Source organism: Mirounga leonina, unplaced genomic scaffold, assembly GCF_011800145.1.
Source record: "Mirounga leonina isolate KUSES-001 unplaced genomic scaffold, KU_Mleo_1.0 Mir_114, whole genome shotgun sequence".
NCBI lineage: Eukaryota > Metazoa > Chordata > Mammalia > Carnivora > Phocidae > Mirounga > Mirounga leonina.
The window spans coordinates 15,729,787-15,744,711 of NW_023270265.1; positions in this window are offsets into that span (position 1 = coordinate 15,729,787).

Genomic DNA, 14,925 nt, shown 5'->3' on the forward strand with positions numbered 1-14,925 from the left:
CGATTCCTTGATACCATCTTCTCTGCAGCCCACACAACAACCACTTTCAGGGGAACAATAATGGCTCTGCCTGCCTTCTACCTTCCAGCCATCACACTATGCCTTTCATTAGTGGGATTCAATCTGGAACTCTGCTGGCAAGGGATTCTCTGAAATGTTGTTCCGGAGTGCCAGCAGCCGTGACCTAGAGGGTAAGGTAGAGCAGCGTGAAAAAAAACCACTGTGACCTCTTCCCTCCCAACCTGCCAAAAAAGAAAATGAAACACAAAATCCAGCACACGGTGCTCCAAGATAATACTGCATCCTTAAAACACCACTAAGTATTGAGGTAAACAATTCAACAAAAGAAAAAAGTTTTTATAAAGTAACAATATATTAGCTGAAAGAAAGAAATCATGAGGATTGTTGGCAGATAAGTAATTGAGAAGTTTCAGAAGGTAAAATACATACAGAAAAGGAAGTAGAAAATTTGTGGGGAGACTAATTTGGTCCAGAATACCCAAATTCTGTTTATTAGGTATTTTGGAAGAAAGAACAGAGGAAAAAGAGGGGAATACATTATTAAATACACAAAGAAGACAGTTTCCAAATTGCCTGTATGAAAAGCTCAATAAATTAAAAAGGCTGGTATCTAGACATGACATTATATGATTTATAAGCTCCAAATATAAAGAAATCTTAAAATCTTTCCAGAGTCAAAAATAAATAAAATATCTTCTCCCATTCTGAAGTTTGTCTTTTAGTTTTGTTGATTGTTTCATTCACTGTGCAAAAACGTTTTTATCTTCAAGTCCCAATAGTTCATTTTTGCTTTTGTTTCCCTTGCCTCAGGAGACATATCAAGAACAAAGTAGCTATAGGGGCGCCTGGGTGGCTCAGTCGTTAAGCATCTGCCTTCGGCTCAGGTCATGATCCAGGGTCCTGGGATCGAGCCCCTCATCGGGCTTCCTGCTCGGCGGGAAGCCTGCTTCTCCCTCTCCCACTCCCCCTGCTTGTGTTCCTGCTTTCGCTATCTCTCTCTCTGTCAAATAAAAACAAAAAAACCAAAAAAACCCAAAGTAGCTATAGTTGATATCAAAGAGGTCATGGCCTGTGTTCTCTTCTAGGATTTTTATGGTTTCATGTTTCACATTTAGGTCTTTCATCCATTTTGAATTTATTTTTGTGTATGGGTAAGAAAACGGTACAGTTTCATTCTTTTTTATGTTGCTTCTCAGTTTTCCCGACACCATTTGTTGAAGGGACTGCCTTTTTCCCTTTGGATATTCTTTCCTGCTTTGTTGAAGATTAACTGACCTTATAGCTGTGGGATCATTTCTGGGTTTTCTATTCTGTTCCATTCATTTATATGTCTATTTTTTGTGCCAGTACCATGCTGTTTTGATCACCACAGCTTTGTAATATAACTTGAAGTCTGGAATTGTGATGCTTCCAGTTGTTTTTCTTTTTCAAGTTTCCTTTGGCTATTTGCAGTCTTTTGTGGTTCCCTACAAATTTTAGGATAGTTTGTTCTATTTCTGTGAAGAATGCTGATGGTATTTTGATAGGGATTGTATTTAATGTGTAGATTGCTTCAGGTAGTATAGACATTTGAAGAATATGTGGTCTTCTGATCCATGAGCATGGAATGTTTTTCCATTTGTTTGTATCCTCTTCAATTGCTTTCATCAGTATTTTATAGTGTTCAGAGTACAGGTCTTTCACTTCTTTGGTTAGGTTTATTCCTAGGCACCTTATCATTTTTGTTGCATTTTAAAGGGGATTGATTTCTTAATTTCTCTTTCTGTTGCTTCATTATTGGTGTCTAGAAATGCCAACAGATTTCTATATGTTCATTTTATATCCCATGACTTTACTGAATTCATGTATCAGTTCTAGCAATGTTTTGGTGGAATCTTTTGGGTTTTCTATATAGGGTATCATGTCATCTGGAAATAGTGAAAGTTTGACTTCTTCCTCACCAGTTTGGATGCCTTTTATTTCTTTTTGTTGTCTGATTGCTGAGGCAGGACTTCCAGTACTATGTTAAATAACAGTGGTGAGAGTGGACATACTTGTCTTGTTCCTGACGTTAGGGGAAAAGCTCTCAGTTTTTCCTCATTGAGGATGGTATTAGCTGCGGGTTTTTCATATATGACCTTTATAATGTTGAGGTATGTTCCCCTTTAAACCTACATGTTTTTATCATGAATGGATATTATACTTTGTCAAATGCTTTTTCTGCATCTATTGAGAGGATCATATGGTTCTTATCCTTTCTTTTATTAATGTGGTATAGCATTTTGGTTGATTTTTGAATATTAAATCACCCTTGCAGCCCAGGAATAATTGCCACTTGATCATGGTGAATGATTCTTTTACTGTATTCTTGGATTTGATTTGCTAGTACTTTATTGATAATTTTTGCATCCATGTTCATCAGGGATATTGGGCTGTAGATCTCTTTTTTAGTGGAGTCTGTCTAGTTTTGGTATCAGGGTAATGAGGTAATGCTGGCCTCATGGAATGAATTTGGATGTTTTTCTTCTATATTTTGGAATAGTTTGAAAAGAATAGGTATTAACTCTTCTTTAAAAGTGTGGTAGGATTCTCCTGTGAATCCATCTGGTCCTGGACTTTTGTTTGTTGGGAGATTTTTCATTACTGATTCGATTTCTTTGCTGGTTATTGGTCTGTTCAGGTTTTCTACTTCTTTTCAGTTCTGGGTGTTTATATGTTTCCAGGAATTTATCCATTTCTTCTGGGTGGTCCAATTGGTTGGCATATAGGTTTTAATAATATTATTTTATAATTGTATTTCTGTGGTGCTGGTTGTTATTTCTCCTCTCTCATTTGTGATTGTACTTATTTGGGCCCTTTCTTTTTTCTTTTTGATAAGTTTTGCTAGGGGTTTATCAGTTGTATTAATTTTTTCAAAGAACCAGCTCCTGGTTTCATTGATCTGTTCTATATTTTGGTTTCTATATCATTATATCTACTCTAATCTTTATTATTTTCTTCTTTCTGCTGGCTTTAGGCTTCATTTGTTGTTCTTTTTCTAGCTCCTTTAGCTGTAAGTTTAGATTGTTTGAGATTTTTCTTGTCTCTTGAGGTAAGCCTATATTGCTATATACTTCCCTTTTTAGACCACTTTGGTTGCATCCCAAAGGTTTTGGACCATTGTGTTTTCATTTTCATTTCTTTTTTTTTTTTATTTAAATTCAATAGTACATCACTAGTTTCAGATATAGTGTTCAGTAATTTATCAGTTGCATATAATACCCAGTCCTCACCAGATCATGTGCCTCCCTTAATGCCTATCACCCAATTCCGCATCCTCCCCACCCATCTCCCCTCCAGCAACCCTCAGTTTGTTTCCTATAGTTATGAGTCTCTCATGGTTTTTATCCCTCTCTAATGACTTCCCATTCTGTTTTCTCTCCCTTCTCCTATGGTCCTCTGCCCTGTTTCTTATATTCCATATATGAGTGAAAACATATGATAATTGTCTTTCTCTGATTGACTTATTTAGCTCAGCATAATACCCTCCCATTCCATCCACATTGATGTGAATGGTAAGTATTCATCCTTTCTGATGGCTGAGTAATATTCCATTGTATATATATATATATATATATACTGCATCTTTTTTATCCATTCATCTGTTGATGGACATCTGAGCCAAGATGCCCATTTTCATTTGTTTCTATGTATTTTTAATATTTTCTTTGATTTCCTGGTTAACCCATTCATTGGTTAGTGTCTTGTTGTTTAACCACCATGTATTTGTGGTGTTTCTCAATTTTCTCTTGTGGTTGACTTCCAGTTTCAAAGCTTTGTGCTCAGAAAAAGTTCATGGTATGATCTCACTCTTGGTATTGGTTGAGGCCTGATTTGTGACCTAATATGTGATCTACTCTGGAGACGGTCCCTTGTGTACTTGAGAAGAATATGTATTCTGCTGCTTTAGGATAGATTGTTCTGAATACATCTACTAAGTCCATCTGGTCAGTGTGTCATTCAAAGCCATTGTTTCCTTGTTGATTTTCTGTTTAGATGATCTGTCCACTGATGTAAGGGAGTTGTATATTCCCTAGTATTATTGTATTACTATTAATGAGTCCCTTTATGTTTATTATTTATTGTTTTATTTATTTGGGTGCTCCCATGTTGGTTGCATAAATATTTACAGTTTTTTTTTTAATATTTACAGTTGTTAAATCTTGTTGGATAGTCTCCTTTATTATGATATAGTGTCCTTCTTAAGCTCTTGTTACAGTCTGTTTTATAATCAAGTTTGTCAAGTTTGACATCCATTTGCATGATAAATATTTCTCCATTCCCTCATTTTCAATCTGCAAGCGTCTTTAGGTCTAAAATGAGTTTCTTGTAGGAGCACCTAGGTGGCTCAGTTGGTTAAACATCTGACTTTAGATTTTGGCTCAGGTCATGATATTGGGGTCCTGGGATCAAGCCCCACATAGGGCTCTATGCTCAGTGGGGAGTCCGCTTGAGGATTCTCTCTCTCTCTCCCTCTGCCTCTACCCTTGCTCTCTCTCAAATAAATAAATAAATCTTTAAAAAAAAATGAGTTTCTTGTAGGTAGCATATAGATGTGTCTTGCTTTTTTATCCATTCTGACACCCTATGTCTTTTGTTGGAGCATTTAGTCCATTTACATTCAGAGTAGTTATACATAGATTTGTATTTAATGACATTTTATTACTTTTTTGGGTCATTGTTTCTGGAGATTCTTTCTTGTCTTTTTCACTTATGGTCTTCCATTTCCACTCAAAGAGTCTCCTTTAATATTCCTGCAGTGCTGGTTTAGTGGTCACAAATTCCTTTAGTTTTGGTTTGTCTGGGAAACTCTTTAACTCTCCTATTCTGAATGATAGCCTTGCTGGAGAAAGTATTCTTGGCTACATATTTTTCCCATTTAGCACGTTGAGTATATCATGCCATTGTCTTCTGGCTTGTCAAGTTTCTGTTGAGAAATCTGCAGCTAACCTTATGGGTCTTCCCTTGTAAGTTAAGGACTTGTGTGTTGCTGCTTTTAAGATTTTTTCTTTATCACTGTATTTTACAAATTTAATTACAATATGTTGACCTGGTCTTATTGATTTTGATGGGAGTTCTCTGTGCCTCCTGGATCTAGATGTCTGTTTCCTTCCCCAAATTAGGGAAGTTTTCAGCTATTATTTTCTCAAATAAATTTCTGCCTCCCTTCTCTCTCTTCTTCTGTGACTTCAGTAATATAAATGTTATTATGTTTCATGGAGTCACTGAGTTCCCTAAGTCTATTCTTCTGTTGCATAATTCTCCTTTCTCTTTTTTTCAGCTTCCTTATTTTCCATTATTTTGTCTTCTTTAACACTAATTCATTTTCTACTTCTTCCAGCCTGCTATTCATTGCATCAAGCCTGTCTCCAATCTCAGTTATGGCATTCTTAATTTCTGATTGATTCTTTTTTAACTCTTCTATCTCTGTGATAAGTGTCTCCCTGAAGTCTTCCATTCTTTTCTCAAGCTCAGTGAGTATCTTTATGATTGTTGCTTTAAGTTCTCCACTAGACATGTTACTTATATCTGTTTTGCTTAGAAATATGGCCATGGCCTTATCTTGTTCTTTCATTTGGGATGAATTCCTCCATCTTGACATTTTGTATAGGTCTCTGCCTTTTCTCTGTTAGAAATGCCAGTTATGTTTCCTGCTCTGGAGAGTAATGGATATGCAGAAGAGGTCATGTAATGTCCAGGGCTTGGCTCTTCAGGGAGTGTCCTCGGTGTGTGCTGTGTGGTTGTGATTTGACGGCTTCATTCTCTGTGACACTTGTCTGCAGAGGCTCTCCTTGCCTGCTGTGGGCAGTGTTTGGTCCTTGGCCAGAATGTGGCAAGTTTTAACTAGTTGTGCTCTGGTCTGCTTCTGAAATGAGACCTGATATCCTTCCACCAGAACTGAAGCTCTGCAGAACTCTCTGGATGGACGATGTGGTCTGGGTAGGGGTTTCTGCTTGTCTTCTGAGAAAGGTGCCCACCATGCTGGGTTGAAGCAAGCTTGACTGAGAAGGGCAGTCCAGCCAGAGTGCAGGGGTGTGGGACTTGGTGTAAGCAAGTTAGGTAACTGGTGTCAGTAATGTGTTGTTTCCCTGCAGGTGGCTTTGTGTTTATGCTGAGGGGTTGGTAAGGGAAATGTTGCCAGCCAGCTCCTTTGTTCCTGGAGAGGCATCCCCATGATTGCTGCCTTTCAGGGACATGCACCAAAAGATCTCCCACCTGTGTGCCCCAGGTACTCTTCAAATCATTGTTTCCGTGCCATCTGACTCCAGGGTTGTTTGCTTGCCTTTTCTCCAGAAGCAGTGCAGTGCCCTCCAGCCAAGCCCGAGACCTTTAAAACTCCAGGCTTTAAGTCCAGCTGGTTACAAGAACTCACAAAAATCAGCCTCACTCATTTTCCCAGTCATTGGCTTTGGGGAAATGTTCTTGTGCATTCCTCTGTATGCTCTACTTTCTCTTACCCTTCCCCATGACCAGACTTACTCTCCTCTGCAGCACTTGCAATCTCTTTCTCCCCAAAGCCATGTCCCCCACACTTCCTACCTTCTTTGATGTGTCCTCTTCTCTACCCTCTTATGGAGTTTGTTCTATCAGTCTTCAGGTTGGTTTCTGGGGTATTTAGGATGATTTGATAGTTATTTAGTTGTGTTTGTGGAACCAGATGAACCTGGGGACCTCCTACTCCACCTCCAACCTATCATCGCCCCCCACCCCTGACCAGGGTATTTTATTTTATTTTTTATTTATTTTTTAAAAGATTTATTTATTTTATTTATTTTTTATTTATTTATTTATTTTAAGATTTTTTTATTTTATTTAGAGAGAGAGAGTGTGTGTGTGCACATGCAAACGGGGGGAGGGGGCGCCAGAGGAGAAGGGAGAAGCAGACTCCCTGCTGAGTGCAGAGCCCAACTCTTCTCTATCTCAGCACACTGAGATCCTGACCTGAGCTGAAATCAAGAGTCAAATGCTCAACTGACTGACCCACCCAGGCGCCCCCCAGGGTATTTTATTTTAAAGAGGAAAGACCTGGGGGAAAAGGGTTATTCCATCTTGGTGGAACAGGAAGTTCTTAATGAACTTGAAATCAAAGTTATTTTGGAATGAAAGGCATTTCTTTGTGAAAAGCATTCCTCATATTGCAGCCCATGAAAACTTATGAGGGTGGATTCACAGAATAACCTTCACATTATTACTATGTATACAATTTGCACAGAAGGTGTGAATTTCTGGAGAAATAAACTAGGTAGTAGAAGAAACCTCAATGTCTTAGTTTGAGTTAGCCCAGAAGCCCACCCAGAAGAAAGGATTTGAAGACAAGTAGTTTATTGGAGAGTTGATTTCATGAAAGACCAGTAGGGAGGAGGGAAAATGATATAGTAAAAAAGAATTGTGTATTACCAAGCCAGTTACCCTTTTGGGAACTTGGAGCCCAGTCTCACTGGGAATTCTGAGTCATAGTATAGAATACTCTTCATAGTTACTCAAACCCAGAAAAAAAGAAGATAGGATGTGTATATAGCAATTCTCTATCCATCATTTGCTGGTGATTGCTTGTGGGAGTGTTCCTTTTCTAGCACATCTTGCTTGTCTTGTGCATGGAAAAATGTGCTCCTAGGCCCAGAACATAGTGCTCTGGCAGAGTTTGCAGGAATTTGCAGTAAACACCCTGCAAATTGCCTGACAAATTGAATACTAAAGTAATATGGGTGGGGTCTAGCAGTGTCTTCCTTAATCCACCTTTACACTAATTAGATATACTTGTACATCACCTTAAGTTCACCCTGTCCTATTACTTATTCTTCACTGTAGTGGTTCATCATATTTTTTCAAGTAAAAAACTTGACTTAGAACTGAAGGGTAAGTGGATGAGCCATAGTCCCTGCTGCTGCCATTGGTCCCAGTGATGTAAGAAAGATGTTAGGGTTCAAAGCCTATGGCCAAGAAAAAATTCTTGAGACATCTTTGGTGCAAAAAGGTGGTTTTATTAAAGCACAGGGACAGGACCCATGGGCAGAAAGAGCTTCAATGGGGTCATGAGGAGCGGCCCATTATATACTTTCAAGTTGGGAGGGGGTTAGGGATAGTATAAGTCTCTAAGGCATTTTGGAAGCAAGGTTTCTAGGACCTTGAGGGTGCTAGCTATTGTTGCGAAAAGGTCATTTATTACTGTCTAATAAAACCTTAGACAAGAGACCCTTCAGATATATATCAGTGGTTCATATGCTTGGGGGATGATTGCCAACATGAATCTTGGGGGGTAGAGATAAAGGAAGTTTCCAAAGGAATTTTTATGTTTTTTTTTTTTAATTCATTTTTATTTATTTATTTGATAGAGAGAATGAGCACAAGCAGGGGGAGTGGGAGAGGGAGAAGCAGACTCCCCGCTGAGCAGGGAGCCTGATGTGGGGTTCCACCAGATCATGACCTGAGCCAAAGGCAGGCAGTTAACCTACTGAACCACCCAGGCGTCCCAGGAATTTTTATGTTAAAGTAGACTTACAGGATCCTGGGGGTTGGGTTAAGATTGCCTTTTGCCCTTAGCAAAGTATTAACATCAAGGCAGCTGAGTTCCTAGAGGAACATCACTCTGCCTATTTCAAGGACTTGTCAGTGGGCTATAGGTAGTAAAGATATCTAATTTTTCTTTTGCCTTTTTTCCCCCACATTACCAAGGCCAAATAAATATTCTGTCATCTCCTTCATGTTCATTCATTTAGTATGTTTTTCTTCACCCTTTGCCAGCATGACTGCTGGTTTCATTTGCTTGCCCTCTAGGGTAACATAGACCTTCATACCTGAGGGATCTAAGCCTGTGGTTGCTATGTCCTTAACAGATCCTGGTCATCACTGCTGTTAATTTCCAAAATTGTTACCATGGAAGCAATAAGAAGCAACATGGTGAATCCTGTTGATTTCTGATGAGGGAGCAGAAGGCAAGCTGAGGACAGAGCACAAATTGACATGCTAACCCCTCCCCCCGCCCTGCCCCCAACAAGGTGGGATATTGTAACACTCCTCAGGCACTCCTGGCTGCCCTAAACTAAGGGAAGTGAGAAACAAATGGTTAACTGATAAAGATCACAGTCCTGCAGGACATGAATCTCCATCAGTTTACCAATGTCTTAGTGATATACAAGGCAAAAGCATTCTTATCGATAGCCTAACTTTCAGAGACTCATAACTCAGCTTCCTGGAGCCTCAACATCACCTTCCCCTCCATGAGTGATGTGGGAAACAGAGGCAGAAGGGAATGTAAACAAAGTTAAATTTCTTTATGACCTGCAGCTTATTGAGAAGGACTTGTGATAGGAAGAGTATAACATTCCTCCAGGAAGCTCCTAACTGTCTTAATGTTCATGCCTTACTAGAAGGAAAAACAACCTTAGCTAAACAATAGCCAGGCCTCCAGCATCTTGAGAATCTTCTTTACCATATAAAAGTCCTTTTAGACACCTTCCTTTGTCCTTAACTCCCCCAACTCCCAAGTATATAATCAGTGATTCCTCACAGCCCCAGTTCTGCAACTCTTTCTGCCCATGGATCCTGTCCCTGTGCTTTAATATAACTACCTTTTTGCACCAAAGAATTCTTTCTTGGCCATTTGCACTGGACCTCACCAACATTCCAAAGCTACATCAGTTTCCATATTTCTTCCTTCCTCTATTATATTGTAGAAACCCTGTCTCCTCATGTTAATCAGCATCACTTATCCTTGCCTATTTATACTCCCTCCTTTCATCTTTTTTTTACCCCATTCAAAATATATAGCATTTTCATCATTGGGCAAAGTTCTTTGGTTCCTGTTGTCAAACCCCACCACTGTGCCCAGGCCCTGGTAATCCATGCTGTTTTATTTCACTATAGATTCATTTTGCTTTTTCTGGAATTTCATATAAGTGAAATCGAATATATACTCATTAGTGCCAGGTTTCTCTTCTCAGTACGATGTTTTTGAGATTCATTTATTTAATTTTATTAGTAGTTTATTCTTTCTATGATTGAGTAGTGATGAAGGAACAGAAGGCAAGCTGAGGACAAGGCAGAAGCTGACACCCCACAACCTTCCCCCATGGGATTATATGTGACATTCCTCCTGCACTCCTGGCTGTCCTAAAGCTAAGAAAAGGAAAAACAAATAGTTAACCTATATTCTGCAAGACCTGAGTCTCTCTCAGTTTACAAATGTCTTAGCAATCTAGAACTAAGCATTTCTATCAATAACCTAGCTTCCAGAAGGAAATGTAGATACAATCAAATGTCCTTATAACCTACAGCCCATTGACAGATACTTGAAGAGGGCAGAGTGTAATGTTCCTCCAGGAAGTTCCCAACTATCTTAATATTAATGCCTTGCTAGAGCAAAAAACAACCTTAACTTGACAATGGCAAGCCATCTGGTATCCTGTGAGTCTTCTTTAACATATGAAAGTTCTTTCCAAACCTCCCTTTTTTTCCTTACCTCCCCCAACCCCAGAGTATATAATCAACCACCCCTCACAACCCCAGTGCAGCAGCTCTTTTTGCCCATGGGTCCTGTCCCGGTGCTTTAATAAACCACCATTTTGCACCAAAGACGTCTCAAGAATTCTTTCTTAGTCATCAGCTCCGGACTCCACCCCACTGAACCTCACTTATATTCCAAAACCACATCAAGTAGTATTTCATTATCTGGACAATTGGTTGTTTTTATTTTTCGCTATTATTGATGTGGTTTAGTACCTCTAGCAAGTATTAATATTAAGACAGTTGGGAGTTTCCTGGAAGAATATCACACATGTCCCACTCAGGAGTTGGGGGGCCGGGAGGTTACAGGGTGTCAGCTTGTGCTTTGTCCTCAGCAAGCCTTCTGCTCCCTCATCATTATAAATGAAGCTGTTATAAACGCTGTATACAACTGTGGACATACATTTTAATTGCTCTTAGGTCAATGTAAGATTGCTAAGTTATATGGTAGATGTATATTTAATTTTATCAGATATGGCCACATTGTCCTCCAACTGATTGTGTTATTTTATATTCCCAGCTGCAATATTAGTATTGCAGATAAAACCCTGAGTTTTATCCACCCTTTAACATTTAGCCATTCCAGTGGGGTTGTCATTTATTACAATTTCTAAATTTCTAAGTATAAGAAAAACTTAATTTTGTCTTCCGTATAGTAGATCATATTTTAATGCCTCTCAGAAAAATATGTAGAGAGTGATAGTAAAATTCAGTATTCCATTATTTTTTCCTGACTGCCTGCTGCATACCAAAGGAAGCATTAACTTAGACTCTCTCACAGAGGAGTATACTCATGTTTTTATCAGTGCTGTCCTCAAATTCCCAGGTCCCTGTGGATGACTGTCAGCAACAAAATGAAGGAGAAATTGTAACATATATATATTTTAAGAGACTACAGAATTTGTAGCAAAACATATAATTCAACCAATTTGGAGTAGTCCAGTTACTATTTTATCACAAAATATTTGTTTTCTCATTCTCAGTTTTGATCTAGTTAAAACCTCATCTGTAGTTACCTTTCTGAATCCTCCATGGTAATTGATCTGTCTGCCCTTCAATGCTGATAGACCCTTATGATCAGTGGATTATGATGGTAATAGTGACAATGATGGTGAAGAAGATGGTGAAGATAATGATGGAAAGTGTGGTGGTGATGGTTGCTTAGCACAGTCCAAGCAAGTATAGATGCTCAATAAATATATATTGAAAGGTTAAGTGAATGAATGAAAAATTGCTTTTATGGAAAATTTAATACCTGCATAACACTATGCTAATTTGAGTTTATCTCATTATTCTTATAATGATCCGTTGCTGTAGTTAATTTGATTTCCCCCTTATTAAAGAACTGGATAGTAAGGCATATAGTAACCGTTTACCTGAGTTAGATGTGGTCACTCAGAACCAGAAGGTTCATACATAATATCTAGATTTAATTATTCCTTCAATATGATGTTTGTCTAGGTTCTCAGGATGTCAAGAATTAGTGTTAGAGTGAGTATTAATTTTCTAGGCACCCTGTTTGCTACCTTAGCCCTGCTTCATTAAGAATGTTAGTCTGGCTATAAAAGGCATTAAATGAGCAGCATAGTACTATAGCTCTGCTCTATTCAGTGATCATTGTTGTAGGTGGACTTCTTTGTGCATATATTCCCTTGGAAGTTAACTGAGAGGAGAATGTGTCCAGGCCAAGGTAGTATTCCTGAGTTCCCCGGCCTAATGCCATCAAAGAATATCTTAGTAACATGGCAATTTAACCATGGTCAAGTTACAACTGTGGAATACATAGCTGAATAATTGCTGAAATATAACTAAATATCAAACATGCATTTAAAGTCACAATAATATATGACATAATGAGTAATGCATAAAATATCATGTTAAAGAAAAAAACAAAAATGAGTGCAAAACTTTAAAGTTAACTTGCCTTCCTCACCCTATAATCTGTACTAAATCATTCCAAACCACCAACCAATGTTCTAAAACACAGTAAAAATGTCACTGTATAAATAGTAATCATCATGTTAGGGTATAAAATACTCAAAACTTCACTTCATGATATCCAAGAAACTAATGTGATTCTTGGCAAACTATTGCTTTCTCTGCATTAATGTGGCTGTTCTTACTTAGTACCACAAAATGCCCAAAACCCCTACCACTTTGTTGACATTCTGTGGTTTTTTGAACATTCATCTTTGTAACTGAATTTGAGTATTTTCTTGCATATAATTTGTTTTTATGTTGTATTGAGTTTTGGAGTTACAAATACTAATATTTTCCACATAAACGTTGGCTGACAAGTTTTACTGAGAGGGATGTTCTCTGAAGTGTAAGAAGGGTTTTTGTATCTGGAAAGTGTTCTCCAGGTTGTGCCTGTAATAGATGAAGTTTGGATTAATAGATATATGTCCACATACTGGTCACCACAAACCCTCCATTTATTAGATTGGGTTCTCTGTTAATTGTTAGCTCATATTTCTTCTAGGTCAGGTTTTTATCCATCAGAGACTGCTTCAATGACATTCAACAAATAACATGGAAGTATGAATCCAGAAAAATATAGAGGAAAATTCACATTTCTACAGAAACTAAGGAGATGAAACCACAGAGACTTTCTAAAGAAGGAACTCTTTATCCTATAAAGAGAAAAAAGTTTCCTTGCATGTGCCCAAGGTCCACACTAAAGAATAAAGAAGGTATCAATAAGTTAAAAATAATTTATAAATCAGATACTATAGAATTCATATTCTCTATTCAAAATGTACAAGAACTAAAAATTAATAGTAGTTTTATAAACAATATTTGCTTGGCAATTAAAAAACCTTTGTATATAATGTCAAAGAGGTATTTGGAATTGCCACTATAGAAAATTAAACTCTTTAATTTAATGTGGGATTTAACCTCCTGGAGTTTCTAAAAACCCCTCCCCTTTTATCGTGACTTTGGTTTTATTCTTCGTTTGCTGTTTAAAAAATCTGATCTTGGTTTTCTCCCCCAAACTCTTGGAATTCTTTTCCTGCTTTATATCCAGGGATTTTGGGGCCTATCATCACCATCACTATCATCATCATTATTCTCAGAACTGCAAATATGTAGATCCACTGCTAAATCCATCCGAGACATTGTTTAAATTGCACTATTTGTATGAATTTACTCAATCCTCATTTTATTTCACAGATGACAAAACAAAGGCACAGTTTTTACTTTTTTTTTGAGGGGAGAGATTGTTTATTTCATGGGAAAAAATTGTCAAGAATTTAACTGGGAGATGGTGCATGAAAAGCAACTTTTATGATTCCTGGCCTCCCTAAATGTTGTATAATTTGTTTTAACATTTTGTCAATAGCTGAATGGTTATAAGATTCTACATGGAAAATCATTCACCCAAAACTTAAAAGCCACACCCCACTTTCTTCCAATAACAAAAGCTATAAAAGAAGTTGATATATGGAATTCTTTGGTCTTTTGCAGAAAAGGTATTTTTATTTTTTTTTAACCTGGAAAGATTTTAAGATTTCTTTATATTTGGTGTTTGAAAATTGTATAATGTCTGCCTAGATACCAGCTTTTTAAAATTTATTGAGCTGTTCATCCAGGCAATTTGGTGATTGCCTTTTTGTGAATTTCATAATTTATTCCCAGGGCACCTGGGTGGCTCAGTTGGTTGGGTGACTGTCTTCGGCTCAGGTCATGATCCTGGAGTCTGGGGATCGAGTCCTGCGTTGGGCTCCCTGCTCAGCCGGGAGTCTGCTTCTCCCTCTGACCCTCCCCCATCTCATGCTCTCTCTCTCTCTCATTCTCTCTCTCTCAAATAAATAAAATATTTTTAAAAAATTTATTCCCATCTTTTTCCTCTGTTCTCTCCTCCAAAATACCTAATAAACAGAATTTGGGTATTCTGGACCAAATTACTCTCCCCACAAATTTTCTACCTCCTTCTGTCTGTATTTTACTTTCTAAAACTTCTCCATTACTTATCTGCCAGCAGTCCTCATGATTTCTTTCTTTCAGCTATTGTATTTTTAATTTATAAAACTTTTTTTTCTTTTATTGATTGTTTACCTTAAAACTTAGTGGTGTTTTAAGGATGCAGTATTATCTTGGAGCACCCTGCGCTGGATTTTGTTTCATTTTCTTTTTTGTCGGGTTGGGAGGGAAGAGGTCGCAGCGATTCTTTCCACGCTGCTCTATCCTACCCTCTAGGTCACCGCTGCTGGCACTCCGGAACTACATTTCAGAGAATTCCTTGCCAGCAGAGTTCCAGATTGAATCCCACTAATGAAAGGCATAGTGTGATGGCTGGAAGGTAGAAGGCAGGCAGAGCCATTATTATTCCCTAAAAGTGGTTGTTGTGTGGGCTGCAGAGAAGATGGTATCAAGGAATCG